The 14,536-nt window shown below is 44.6% G+C and overlaps 1 pseudogene; it reads left to right on the top strand.

Moving 5' to 3' along the window:
- Positions 1–7,817: 7,817 nt before the first annotated feature.
- Positions 7,818–8,031, top strand: LOC125163197 (uncharacterized; annotated as a pseudogene).
- The last annotated feature ends 6,505 nt before the right edge of the window (positions 8,032–14,536 follow it).

Below are 14,536 nucleotides of genomic sequence, written 5' to 3'. Positions count from 1 at the left end.
GAGAGATGTGTGAGAAGTATTTGGGGAAAAAAGACTAAAGATGAATAAGTTAAACAGAAACAGACCTGTATTAAGCCCTACCTTAAACTCAATGTGATATGAAGAAGCCTCAGGGTGAGCTCACAGTTGTAGGATTGACCCCGTTTTCTGGGTTGTGCTGACGGCACAGAGCCCAAAGTGGGGTTCGCTCAGACTCACGAACCGTGAGATCATGACTTGAGCCGAAGTTGGGCGCTCAACCAACTGAGCCACCCAGGTGTCCCCAAAATACTTTTTTATTTTATTTTTTTAATTTTGGAGACAGAGAAAGAGAGAGAGTGAGTGGGCAAGAGGGCAGAGGGAAAGAGAGAAAGAATTTTAAGCAGACTCCAAGCTGAGCCTGGAGCCCAATGTGGGGCTTGATCCCATAGCTCTGGGATCATGACCTGAGCCAAAATCAAGAGTTGGACACTCAACCGACTGAGCCATCCAGGTGCCCTTGAACCTGTTTTCTGGCTGGATGTTGGCAGACATCGCTCTCAGTTCCTAGGGCTGCTCTCAAGTCTGAGCTATGTGACCCCTCCATAGGCAGTTCACAACATGGCCATTTGCTTTGGTTGTTTTCCTATCAGGCCAAAGGGGAGTGTCAGTTGCTGCTTCTCATCACTTTTCAGGGCCCAGCTAATCAGATCAGGTCCATCCAGAGATAATCTCCCTTTTGATTAACTCAAAGTCAGTCAACTGATTAAGGACCTTAATTACATCTGCAAAATCCCTTGTGTCATCCCAGATACCATCCTGTTCTACTCATAGGTCTGGCCTACACTCAAGGGAAGGATGTTATGTAGGGCATGTACACCAGGGGGCAGCAATCTCAGGGGGAACCTTAGAATTCTACTTACCATGATGAGATTAACCGAAACAACTAGAAAAAGCATTTTTATTGTGGGCCTTAAAGTCACTTGGGTTCTTAAACAGGAATATGGTAAACACAATGCATGTTGATAGGGGTGTTCTGGTGATAACAATTACAAACTTTTGAACAGCATAATGAAAATCTCCGGGAACCATGTCACTGGGCCAACCCTCGGTTAAAGTAGCAGGTTGAGGGGGCAGTCAAGGACGTGGCAGGGTATAAGTGGAGACAGCATTCCAGTTCTTTCTGCTGGGGTCCAGTGAGCTCATTACCTAAGTGAACCAGTTCAGTCCTGAGGGAACATCGGGGTTAAAGACCACTGGCAACGCCCAGCCAGGGCCCCTAAGAGAAGGCCTTCAGGAAGTGAGGTTCTAACAGAGGAAGGTCGGGATGGTGTGTGGTTTCTGGGGCTATGTAGATGTGTATAGGAGTGGGGGTGATGGGGACACAAGGAAAACGTTCAATTCAATCTTCAATAACCAAGACGGGGGTGCCCACCTTTATCCTCCACACCCACTCTTAATGGACAGACATTAGAGATACTACATATGAAAAGGCAACTGACAGGGGACCCAGCTGACCTGTTCCCTCTTACCTGCCTGAGGTTCTTGTATGAGGTACCGTTGTGGAAGCTTTAAGTGGTCACCATCATCCACGAGATGACGTTTTCTCTCATGTATCTCAAGCTGCTAAGTTCTCTACCACCACAAACTTCAACATTGCCTCAGAGGTCAAAATGGAGGGAGAGGGGAAGGAAGGGGAGGTCAGGCTGTTTGTGTGGATTTTGAAGAGGTGCCTTGCTCAGCCAGACCCAAGCAAGGGAGAGGGGCAGGGAGGGGAGCGGGAATCCTTGTAATCATAAGAACCACTTAGAGAAATCTAGGTATAAAGACTCTGGCTTTGAGTTAAGCACACTGGAGTTCCCAGCCTCTGAAACTCCTGTCCCTGGTTCACAAAGCTGACGGACAAACTTCCATTTACAACCACGGAATGCCATCAGCATCAGAAAAAGGTCTTGGTGGAACCAAAAAGCGGCAAAACCCTGAAACATTGGCGTCTGAAGAACTCAGAGCCCCCGCACCTGGGAACTTGCAAAGACCAGTGAGCCAGAGGAGCTGCCTGCCGGGGGTACAGCCGAATGCTGGGTGGGTGGCTGGGCTCACTCCATAGAGATGTTAGCGCCCTCCTTGCTTCAGTGAGCACTGAAAGTCACTTCGTTCTTCCGCATGGGGCCTGGGCTGAAAATCAGAAGGAAGAGGGGGCCCAGTTCTATGTCTGTCCTCAAACACCCTGCTGCCTGTCAAGGGCTATTCTAAATGAGGTATGTAGGTATGGTTATCCCCAAGTTACAGATGGGGAAGCTAAGGCATGGAGAGGTCAATTGTTTGAGGCCATTATGAGTAATAAGTGGCAGAAATGTGATTCGAACCGGATCGGTCTAGGGTTAGAGTCCTTGTGCTCAGGGGCCAGGCTCTTCTCTGCTGCACTGCCTTATACACAGACTAGAGCACTCGCACAGTTTGGCACTTTTTTATTTCAAGGCAGCTAATACAAATGGGGTAAAAATGTCTAGTGCACAGAAGGCAGGAAAGGGGCGTGTGGGGTGCCTGGGTGGCAATGATGAGCCTGAGGAGGTATCCTTTTCTCTCTTCAGTGCACTCTACCTGCAGGATGACTGCGGCGTTACAGGAGTGCCACTCTCCACTTCAGGGCTATTGGTACTTGGAGCGCCAGATGGCTGTCCTCAGGGTTCACTGCAGCTGAGCATAAATATAAAGCCCACCATTTCTAAGGGGGGTCCCGACGATGCCCAGGTGTGTGGTTCCAGAGCAATTTCGCCTCGAGTAAATCAGTAGGTCCATATTAGGAGACATGTGTTAATTTATTGCAGCAAGATTTTATGTCTCAGTCAGTCATTAGCAAAATTTCGTACCAGAAATTCTTTCCTCTTTAATCTTGGTGGGATTGGTATTACACATAACTCGACTATTAAGACAAGAAAATCTTGCAGATAGGGAGGTCGTTAATCTAAAGGGTTTTTGCAGTGTGAAACGCAAATGCTCGGTGACAGGTATGCTGGGATCCCCCGAAGCCTTCTTATTCTGCCATAAAGGGATCTAAGGAAAGGTTTGATTGTTTTGTTAACACAAATAAGAAGCCCTTCTGCCGCTCAGCTCTCTTTGCGGCTCCCTTTCCTTTACCATTTGTTAAGATAAACCATCCAGCCCCGGGAGGGCTGGCTCATCAACACTGTCTTTCCCTGTGTTCCCAACAACAGACCTGGGATTTGGGGTCCGAATTCGCAGAAGGTGAGGGTAAAGGAAAGATGCGTGTGCTCTCTCTCTGGTGTCTCCTCCGTGGGCCTTTGTGACCAGCTCTTTCTCTTGGACTCCCCTCCTTCTGGGGCAGCACACCTGGATTTCCCACACACATTTCTAGGTTGATGGCACCTTTGATCAATTCCGGGAGTCGAGCAGGGTGGACACATGAATGACCCTTGCAGCAGGCCAGGGGTTAGGAGGGTCTGATTCTAACCTAGCTCTGCCACAAAGTAGTTGTGTGACCTTGAGCAATTCAATCCCTAATGCCTCAGTTTCCCCAACTGGGACTAATGATTGCTAAAGCCCTTACAGCTTTAAATATGATCCTACGACCTCTGCTCCACAACATGCAGGCGTGCTCAGTGAGGAATCTCGGAATTAGTTCACTTTACTCGGTGTGTTATGCCTTCTAATGTTTGTTACAACAGCCCCAACCATGGTAGAAAGTAAGTGTGAAAAGGGTGGACTCTGGTGTTGGGCTGCCTACCTCACAGCCTGACTCTGAGTGACCTTAGGCAAATTTTGTAACCCGTCTGGGCCTTATTTCTCTCATCTAATAATAGTACTGACCTCACCAAGAACTTGTGAGATTGAAATAAGTGAATGCTCATAAACTAAACAGAATTCTTGGTGTGCGCTAAATACTAAATGTTAGCTGAATTGTGAATTTTATTATTCTTTACAACTTGGAAAAACTAGGGGTGTACATTTCTATTACAAGTATAACCAGCAAACTACTCACCCCATCCAAAAAAAAAATTAGTCTTTATTTACAGACTTGTATAGACAACTGATGACCCCCCTCCCCCCAACCCCTATACTCCAAGTTCTTACAAAAGAGTATTGACCTCACTTGGGAGAATGAAGATGAGGACAGAAACTTTAAAAAAAATTTTTTTTAATGTGTATTTATTTTTTGAGAGAGAGAGAGAGAGAGCAGGGAAGGAAGAGAGAGAAGGAGACACAGAATCCGAAGTAGGCTCCAGGCTTGGAACTGTCAGCACAGAGCCCAACCTGGGGCTCGAACTCACAGACTGTAAGATCATGATCTGAGCAGAAGTCAGAGGCTCAACTGACTGAGCCACCCAGGCACCCCGAGGACAGATATTTTTTAGGTTCTGCAGCAAGCCTTCCTGAGGCTGGCCCATGATCTACTCTAATCCCACCTTTTTGGAGTTCGCAGATGCCCACTCATGTTCCCCAAGTGCCCCAACTGTGTGTAGCTTCCTGGCTAAACTACTCTCAAAACCTATAGCGCACTTGTAGAATCTTCAATGGTCTTGAGGCAGCAAGGAATCTTTGTGTCTTTCTTTCCCCCCTCACCATTTTCTCTCCCTCCTCCTTGGCTCCCCCTCCCCTATTCCCTACCATTTTCCTCCCCAGGGAGCACCTTCTCGTTCCTCTCTCCATCTTCTCCTCATCCCCAAAGAGTCCTCCACGGGCTCATCCACAATGGTTTCAGCTTCGTGCCTTGCAAAGAAAATTCTGTCCCTCTGCACCTTTCAGGAAAATGATCAGCCCAAAAAGTTTAGGAAAAAAAATTCATTATCTTTAATAGATTTTGTTACCAGCCCCAGCCAGGAGGGACCCAAGTTCCCAGGAAATCTAAATTAATAAATGCCCTACCAAGAGGTGTGGAGGGGGACGGGCAGCGAGGCCAACCAAACCAAGATATAATTTCTTTGTGAGCTTTGCAAGGGTGAGAGTCTGAAACAGAAAACCAAAAGTGCCGTCTAGCTAGGAAAAAGGATTTAAAACATCGCTGAGAAGCCCAGGACTGTTTGGAATCCATTTTGAGTAAAGTGGAAATATTTGGATGAGTGAAACGGCTGCTCTCTTTTAATTGGCATCTAGTTGATCGGGGACTGCTATCTAGGACCGTGAGAGGGTTGTCAGGAAAATCAGCGTATAGAACATTTCACTAACAAATTCCTAATTTCATCTGTGCCAGCCACAAAACTTATTGTGCTCATTTTGGCTCTCGAATGAAAGAGCAACTGGCGGGTACCTCTGGGGTCTCGGAAGAAGATTTAGAGAGGTTTGTTAGTCTATTAGAAGGCGGAGGGAACCGTTCTTCCCTTCAGCTGTAAACTCGAGAGAAGTCTATTAGAAACTCTCCATGTGGGGCTCAAATCCCCTTCCCTTTTGATTCAATCACCCTGACTCATTAGGCTGTGGAATACCACTTTAGACTGTGCACTATAAATAATTAAAGCGTACAAACATGTGCGGTCACCTGATTCAGTCCCGAGAGGAAGTGGTAATGCAGAGGACGTTTGACTTTGTGCCGAGCTCCTTGTTGATGGCCAGGATTTAAAAACTGTATCTCTAGTCCCAGCCCAGTCCTAGGAGCAACAGCCCTGCATCAAACAAGTGCCCTCCTGGCATTTGCTGCCGCACCCGACAAACTCCATTGAGCGGATCCTGAAATTAGAACCTACCTCTAGGTCAGCTTTTCCTCCTGATGTGACCTTTTAGGACCATACCTTCCATCTTTAAGCCACCCAGCATGGCAGACGGTATTCTCCAAAAAAGGGCCAGATATTAGTTTCCTAGCGCTGCCCTAACATATTACCTCACACGACGGAACTGTATTCTGTCACGGTTCTTTCTGGAGGGAAGAAGTCTGAAATCAAGCTGTTGGCAGGGCCATGCTCCTTCTGAAGCATGCTTCTTCTTTATATCTTCCAGCAGCTTCTTCTGGCTCCTGGCATTCCTTGGCTTGGGCCAGCATAAGCCCAGTCTCTGCCTCCGTCTTCACACGGCCTTCTTCCCTATGTGTCTGTCTCTTCTGTGTCTGTGGATCATCTCCCCTTTCTGTAAGGACAGCAGTCATTGGATTTAGGGCCTACACTAATTTTCGGTGACTTCATCTTCCCTATTTCCAAACAAGGTCACATTCTGATGTCCTAGGTAGATACGAATTTTGGGGTGATGCCACTCAGCCCAATATAGGCCAAACAACCTTTTCTGTTCCATATCTGCTTCCAAAACCTTGTCACTTTCCCAATACGAGGTGAAGTGTCTCCTCCCTCCCCTTGAAATGGGTGGGCCTTGGTGACAGCTTCAACCAGCAGAAAATGATAGAAGTGAGGCTGTGTGGCTTTGGAGGCTAGGCTATAAAAGACAAAGGGCCCCACCTGCCTCTCGCTCAGAATGAACCACCGTGCTGTGAAGAAGCCCAGGCACATGGAGGAGACCACCCCTCAGCCCCAGCTAAGCTGCCAGCAGCTGCAGGCATCAAGGTGCCAGGGGTGTGAGGGAGCCATCTGGGCAGAGGGTCCTCCAGCCCTCAGGCAGCCTCCCCTGCTGACCCTTCATGGAACACAGACAAAGCTTCCCAGCCGAGCCTCGCCCAACTTGCATATTTATAAGTAGAATAAAGATTGTTGTTTTAAACCACTAAGTTTGGGGTGGTTTTGTGTGCAGCATTATGAACCTGGAACACAGAACCTTGTCACTCCTTCTCCTCGGTGCCTTCCTTTCTCCCTCTAACCAGTTAATCTGCATGTTTCTTCCTCCCTCCAGCCCTCCCCTAGCTGTGCCCTTGATTTTTTTTCATTCTGGATTGCATCCTAAGTACCTTAACTGGTCTCTGGACTTTGGTCCCCACTTTCTCCATCCTACTAAGTGACCTCTTCAGCACGTTTTGGTCTTGCCACTATCCTACTCAAAATTCCATGATGGTTCTCCATTGCTTAGAGCCTTTTCCCACATTCCATAACTGAGAGATAAGAATTCTTCAATCTGGTCTCAGTTTACCTTTCCTGCCTTATCTCTTAAACCTTTTGTGTCCTTCTAGGCATTCAACAAACCAAACTATTCACTCTTCCAAACATACCTTGAGCTCACTTTTCTGCCTTGGTAACTCAGTTTACCTTTTCAACATTTAATAATGTTTTTGGGGCACCTATTCATGCCAGGCAGAGTGCAGGAAACAGGAATACTGGAACGCCACCTCCCTCCCCATCTTCTCACTTCATCTAACTGAAATCCTATCCATTTTCCAAGGCTCAGCTCCAAATGTCACCTCCCCCATGAAGCCTCTCCAGTTCCCTTAGCTAAAGTGATCTTTGCTTTCCTCTGAATTCTTCCTACATCTTCTTCACCCATCAAACCAAATGACTTGTAGCTCTCTGACCACACCAATCTTTCCCAAGCCTCCCAAGCCATGTGCCTGCTGCATGCTTATCCTTCATGTTTCCCAGCTAGCTAACCCCACATACCCTCTTACCTTGACTCAGATATCATTTTCTTTTGAGAAACTTTCTGTAATCCACTTGGTTTGACTTGGATATCCCAATGTATGATTAACCTTAGGCTTGGGGTGGATCCTATGTCTATGTCTGTGGCCCTGGGAGGGTAAGGATTGGATCTTTAACTCCTGAATCCCATGTACCCAGCCCACAGAGGGTACACCTAAATATTTATTGAATGACTGAATATTGAATACTTGAGGAACTCACTAGAAAGATCTCAAAGACCTTTCAACATAGCTGGATATAGGAAAAGGATTTGGAAATGAGGTTTTGCTTAGCCATTAAGTTGTACATAGCTGAATTTCAGGTTCCTTGAGTTGAGTTTTGAGCTCAGCTCCAGGAAGCTTTGCGCAGTGGCAGTATCGTAGCCAATGAAGTTTATCCGAGGCGCGATTATTGCTAATTGAGCTCAGCTCCAGGTAAAGGAACTCTATGCACACCCCTTCATTGGTCCCCAAGCATACTTTGGTAATGAAGAAACATTTTACTTATTTATTTTTTTTTTGAAGAAACATTTTAACTGGAAGACATTCAATTTAGAATTTTGCAAATTGTTCTTTGTTCTCATCTCTTTGACATTATACATTTTTCAAACATAGGAACTGCATATTGTATTTCTTTCGGTTCTCCCACAGCCTCTATTTTGTACTGGGACCGCATAAACACCTCAATATTTATTCAGCAGGTTTTTGTGGGGAGACATAACTAGACCCCCAAATCACTGATGGTTTCCTTTGAAAGTCACTGAGCTTGTGCATACCAATCTACAAAGCTGCTTCTTTGCCTTGAATGGATAATGAGGCTCCCAGATTTCTTAGACTCTTGGAAGAAGCGAATCCTAAAGAGAATTGCATTCTGGGAGGAACCCTCCATCTCACACAATGTAGCTTGTCTTTCCTTTTGGGGATAGGATTGTGAACCCCGAGTTTCCTGGGATGTCATTATACATCCTGGGGTTTAGTCATCCAAGACCTGCCCCACCCTGCAAGTGACTCAGGGGACCATGAAGACATTACTGTGAGAGAGAGGTAGATTCTTTAAAAAAAAAAACAAAACAAAGAGATGACCTCTCTTAAGCTCTGTTATTAAATCTGAGACTCTTGAGAGCATTTGCCAAAGGAATCCATCATTCTTTTATTTTGTATTTCCTGGGTCTCACTCAGTGTTCTGACTCCAGGAGAAGAAAATACCATGACTAGTACTTGAAATGCTGGCACCTATAGTATCTTGAGTTAATGTTACTTGCAGCTTTGTTCACGAACAATTCTGCCATGAAATAGCTGTAAAAGAAACGAGACTACCAAGAAGTATTCCTTTGAGTGTCTCTGGCATGCAGAGAGGCGATGGGGATCTGTGTGTGTACGTGTGGGAAAGTGAGGGGGGATGATAAATAGTGTGCTACCTCTCCTTTAAGAGCACGTCCTTTTATTCCTGACACTTAAAAAGACACTGTCAAAAAGATGTTTTACTGATTTGACTTTCTGTGCAGGAGAACGTGCAACAGTTACCTAGTAAGTGGTTTTATAGGGAGTTTCACCCACACGTTATAATAAACTGAGCCCGAAGATAACATATCTTTTGTGCTTTTACAGTGCTTGGATGATAACTGTGAAAAATTATCTAGTGGAGGTGAGCAAACTGTACCTGTGGTCTTTTTCTCATGACCTCTGTATGATAAAGTTTACTATCTTGGAGCATGTGATGCATTGTCAAATAATAGGTTTGCTTGTCTGGCCAACAAGAAGTAATTGAGGAGTGTTATAGTTTTACAATCCATGTTTCAATGACTCTGCTGCTTTTGAGTTGTTAGACCTGAACAAAATGGGTCAATGTGGAAAGAATAAAGTTTTTTTTTCTCTCTCCCCCCGCCACCATCTCCCACCTTCTTTATGGAGGTGTTTTGAAAGGGAGAGATGGGATAGAGGCCTTGACTGTGATAGTTCTCTGCCTTGGCATCCCTGGTTTCCACTGTAGGGCTTGAGGTGGGATGTCTTCATCCTGGTTTAATGACTGAGAGTGAATTTGGATTTCACTTACCCACAAATGTCTACTGAGAACCCTCATATTCCTTCTGTCCTTAGAGAGAAAATTAGCTAACTAGCTTATTTTGGTTTAAAGATTCTTTGGACCTTGGATCTATGTCTTTAAGGAACAATCTTCCCCTCACATTCTTCAGACTTACTGGGAGTAAATCAAAGCTTGGGTGACCTGGCTGAGCTGGGGCAGGTAACACATTAAAGAATGTTTGATTTTACCACTTTTCATTTTCTTTGGGGCTGGGGCTCACCCAGCGTTTCACAGAGTGTGCTCCACAGAACACTGGTTCCAGGAGATGCTTTGTGGTGAAGTGACTTTGGGAAACATAGCATACCTAATCTAAATCCTTATTTTAGTGCCTCCTGATGAAAATTACCATACAAAAGGCTTGAGGAAGTCCAATTGTAGAGAAGTACCCTAGCTCTAGCATTTCCCAAAGATGACCACAGAATCCCACCCCGCCCCCGACATCCTGGAGTTTAATCATCCAGCTAGTGTGCTGCACACTGTATTTGGGGGAATTTAAAACAAACTGAGATTTTGGTGATTTATAAATATAGCCATCATTCTTTCCAGAAAGAAACCATTGGGAGGCCAGTCATTGCTTAGCAACCTTCCCTTGCCCTACCAACATATACACATAAGTACTTGTCTTAGAATTTTTTTTTTCCAATAGGGCTATTAAGATTAAAAACTGAGGGCTTCCTCACATGTTGTTTCGCTGTTATGGGGGTCAGAGAGCTTTTTAGGAAAATAAGTAAGATAAATGACTAGGATTTATGTTTGTGTAAGAATGTTGGATGGACTTATTTGTGTTTGTTGATGATGGTGGTTACTAAAGATGCAAGGAGGGTGTAAAGGACTGGTATCCAAAATATACCAAGAACTCTTAACATTCAACAGTAAGAAAACAACTCAACTAAAAATTGAGCCAAAGACCTTAACAGACTCCTCACCAACAAGATATACAGATAGCAAATAAGCACATGAAAAGAGGCTCCACATCATATGTATTCAAGGAAATGCAAATTAAAACAACAATGAGATTTCATTACACATCTATCAGAATGGCCCAAATCTGGGACACTGATAACACTAAATTGCTGTTGGGGGTATGGAAAAACAGCAACTCTCATACACTGCTGGTGGGAATACAAACCAGTATAGCCACTTTGGAAGACAGTTTGGCATTTCTTACAAATTAAACATACTCTTACCACACGATCCAGCAATCATGCTCCTTGGTATTTACCCAAAGGAGCTGAAAACTTGTTTCCACACAAAAACTTGCACATGTATGTTGATAGCAGCTTCATTCATAATTGCCCAAACCTAGAAGCAACTATGATGTCCTTCAGTAGATGAATGGATAAACAAACTATGGTGCATCCAAACAGTGAAATATTATTCAACACTAAAATGAAATGAGCTATCAAGCCATGAAAAGCCATGGAAGAACCTTAAATACATGTTACTAAGTGAAAGAAGCCATACCAAAAAGACTACATACGTATGATTCTGTCTATAGAACATTCTGGAAAAACTATGAAGACAGTGAAAATATTAGTGGTTGCCAGGGGTTTGGTTGGGGGAAGGGATGAATCGGAGAAGCACACAGGATTTTTAGAGCAGTGAAAATACTGTGTAGGACACCATAATGATGGATACCTGTCATTATACATTTGTCCAAACTCATAGAATATATGGCACCAAGAGCGAACCCTAAGGTGAACTATGGATTTAGAGTGATAATGATGTGTCAATGTAGGTTCATCAGTTGTAATGCTCTGGTGGGCAATGTTGATAAAGAGTAGAGGCTATGCATGTATCAGGGAGGGGGTATTGGGAAATCTCTCTACCTTCCCCTCAATTTTGCTCTGAACCTAAAACTGATATTAAAAAAATAAAGTCTTAGAAAAAAATGCAAGGACGAGCCTGTTGGGTCTGGGGGAAGAATTTACTCTGAAAAACAAGTATTAAATGTGATTAGTCAAATTCAACAGTAGAGTTGTGGGAGTCTTTCTCTGGTGCCCTGGCTGCTCCTGCATGCTGCATCCTACTAGTGGCAGCTTCCCTGCAGATGGATGGCTGAGTGTCAAGTTCAAGTAGCTCTGCCACTGCTTTGGGACATCTTTAAGAGATGCTAATGGAGGGGAGGACAGCTGTTAGATAGTCCAGCATACAGGAAAATACCAGGGCCCCAGGGAGTGTGATTCAGTGCCCAAGAGGTGGGCAATGATGGTGGCTTGGGTAATGGTCTGGAGGAGCATGAAGATGGGCCTTGCAGACACACAGTGGCATCTGTGTGACATGTGGGAAGCAGATAAGATTAAACCAGAAGTGCTGTGGGTTCTCCCCCATCCCTCCAGAGGGTTGGGAATCTTGAAAGTGGGCCATGGCGCTATCAGAAACTAGCTCTACTATATTAGTAGAACTTAATTTTACCTGGATTAAAGGCCATGGACATCCTTCCCATTACTTAGATAATTATGTGCCTGGCCAATCAAGCCCAACTGCCTCTGACACCTTAAGGGAGTGCAGTTGGGACCTCATACAGGAACCCATAAGACAGTTGTATTAGTTACCTATTGCTGTGTAACAAATTATCCCAAATATTAATAAACGATAATAACTATCTCACTTAGTAGGTCACACACTTGGGAGCAGCTTAGCTGAATGATTCTATCTCAAAGACTCTCATGTGGTACGAGTCAAGAAGTTGGCTGATGCTGCAGTCTTCTGAAGCCTTGATGGGCAGGAGGATCCACTTCCAAGACAGCTCCCTCACAAGGTTGTAGGCAACATCCTTAGTTCCTGGCTAGCTATTGGTAGGAGGTCTGAGCTCTTTAACATGTGACTCTCTCCATAGATCTGCCTGAATGGGGTCATAATGGCAGCTGGTTTCCCCAGAGCTAGTGATCCAAGAAGAAGAAGGCCACAGTGTCTTTTATGACACACTACCACTTCACTCTATTCTCTTGGTTAGAAATGTGTCACTAAGTCTAGACCACACTCTGGGAGAGGGGTACTAAGCTCCACCCCTTCTGAATAAAGAAGCGTCGAAGAAATTTTAAACCACCACAATGGTGGTTCACTTGTTAAAAGGGTTAAAAGGGTTAACAAGAGTGTCAGGAAGCATATGAGGGAAGGACTTTATTTGGAGAAAGGTGGGGAATAAATGTGCTGGCCTGCCCAGAGGTGAAATCTATTGTGAGTCATACAAACTCTTTTTTATTTATTTTGAAATCAAAAGATGGGCTCCAGACATGACTACTTGTTAGATTGGATGAAATTAAAAATAGCTTAAACGTTTGGGAAGGGGAGGGGGAGCTGATTAGTTCTCAGGATATATTAAATGTCCTCACATGAGAAGGGAGTCAGCTATTGGGAAGGGCTGCTTTGGAAAACATATGCTGTGTCAAACTCCGCCAGCAGATGCAGAATTTGCTGCTAAAGTTAGCTCCCTGAGAACAGAGCTGGATGGGCTGCCATCACAGATGTCTCTGGAACCAGCACCCGAGACAAATATAATTCTTACCACTGGAAAGCAAGGCCTCACACAAGAGCCTTCTCGCCCTGGTGGAGGGGTTGGAGGGAGGTGCGAAGGCAGATTTACGACCCCAAATGCTGACTCTTCTGTGATTCTTCAGGATAACAGATGATTTTGAAGCCACGAGGTGTCCTAGTATTTTGCATTTCTAAATCTGAGAATCCTTCATAAGGTGAATTCACGTTACTTTAAGCGGAACCCATGCTATATAAAATTCAAGGCCTGATTGGAAAAGTTTTGATATTCGTATTTTGAGAGTTTTAGTCTGAAAGATTGGGAGCAGAGGAGATAAGTGTTCCAAATGCCTAAAACAGTAGAGGAGGGAGTTAGAAAACTCCAGTAATGAGAAATGATTTACATTATTTCATTAGCGCAGAAACCAAATGCTTTCCCCAAACAGGGAGGGGACCCAGTTTCATGGCTGGCAGCAGACGGATGATGTCACTTCTGAGCTTCCAATACGTTACGGAGCAGGATTTCTCCAAAGTGAGTTTCACAGAATTTAGTCTCCAGGGATGCTTCACAAAAGAAGGATTCTCTGATAAATAATGCTGGGGAATGATGCAGACACACTTCCCCTCTTGGAGGATCATGGGGCACATCAGCATTTTAATGGCTCTGAGAAGCCCTAAAATGAAGAAACCTGTTTCATTTTGTTTAGCTCTTTTGTTCCCAGACATGTAACCATGGATTTTTTTCTCCTATAAATTCAATTAATCTTCAGCTCCTCTTTCTACCTTTTTATTTATTTTTATTTTTGAGGGAGAGAGCACAAGTGGGGGAGAGGGGCAGAGGGAGAGAGAGAGAGAGAGAGAGAGAGAGAGAGAGAGAGAGAGAATCCCAAGCAGGCTCCACGACCAGCATGGAGCCCACTGTGGGGCTTGATCCCACGATCCTGGGATCATGACCTGAGCTGAAATCAAGAGACAGACACTCAACCAACTGAGCCACTCAGGTGCCCTGACTCTTACTACCTTTTTAAAATATTAGCTTCACATGAGCAGGTCTTTGTTTTATTTGTGACTATAACCCAGTAGCCTAGAAAGGTCCACAAGGCACCATAAAATAATAGACCTTAAGCTTCAGGATACTCGGTACCTACTCTCGTATTCACAAATTTGCATTCTTTCTCTTAGACGGGACCTCCATGATTGTTAGAAGCTTTGGGCCTCACAAAACCTGGATCTGCCCCTGCCTGGAACACCTGAGGTGCTCAATAAATACTTACAGAATACACGAATAAAGGAATGGATACTACAAAAGCAGCGTTCCTTGGAGTACACATTGGAAAACACTGTCGTGGGGACTCCAGGCAGGAGGACCCAGTGGTGGATGTTCAAATTAGATTAAGGAGGTATGAGACAAGAGTAAAATCTCACCTGGGGAAGAAAACAACTGTACAATATTAGAATTGGAGATGAAGTTCCACTAATTGATGATAAGGGCTTACCAGTGTCTTACATTCTCCCCAGTC

The sequence above is a fragment of the Prionailurus viverrinus genome, chromosome A3, assembly GCF_022837055.1.
Source record: "Prionailurus viverrinus isolate Anna chromosome A3, UM_Priviv_1.0, whole genome shotgun sequence".
NCBI lineage: Eukaryota > Metazoa > Chordata > Mammalia > Carnivora > Felidae > Prionailurus > Prionailurus viverrinus.
Note: the sequence above shows the minus strand (reverse complement) of the source record. Positions and strands in the feature narration are given on the sequence as shown.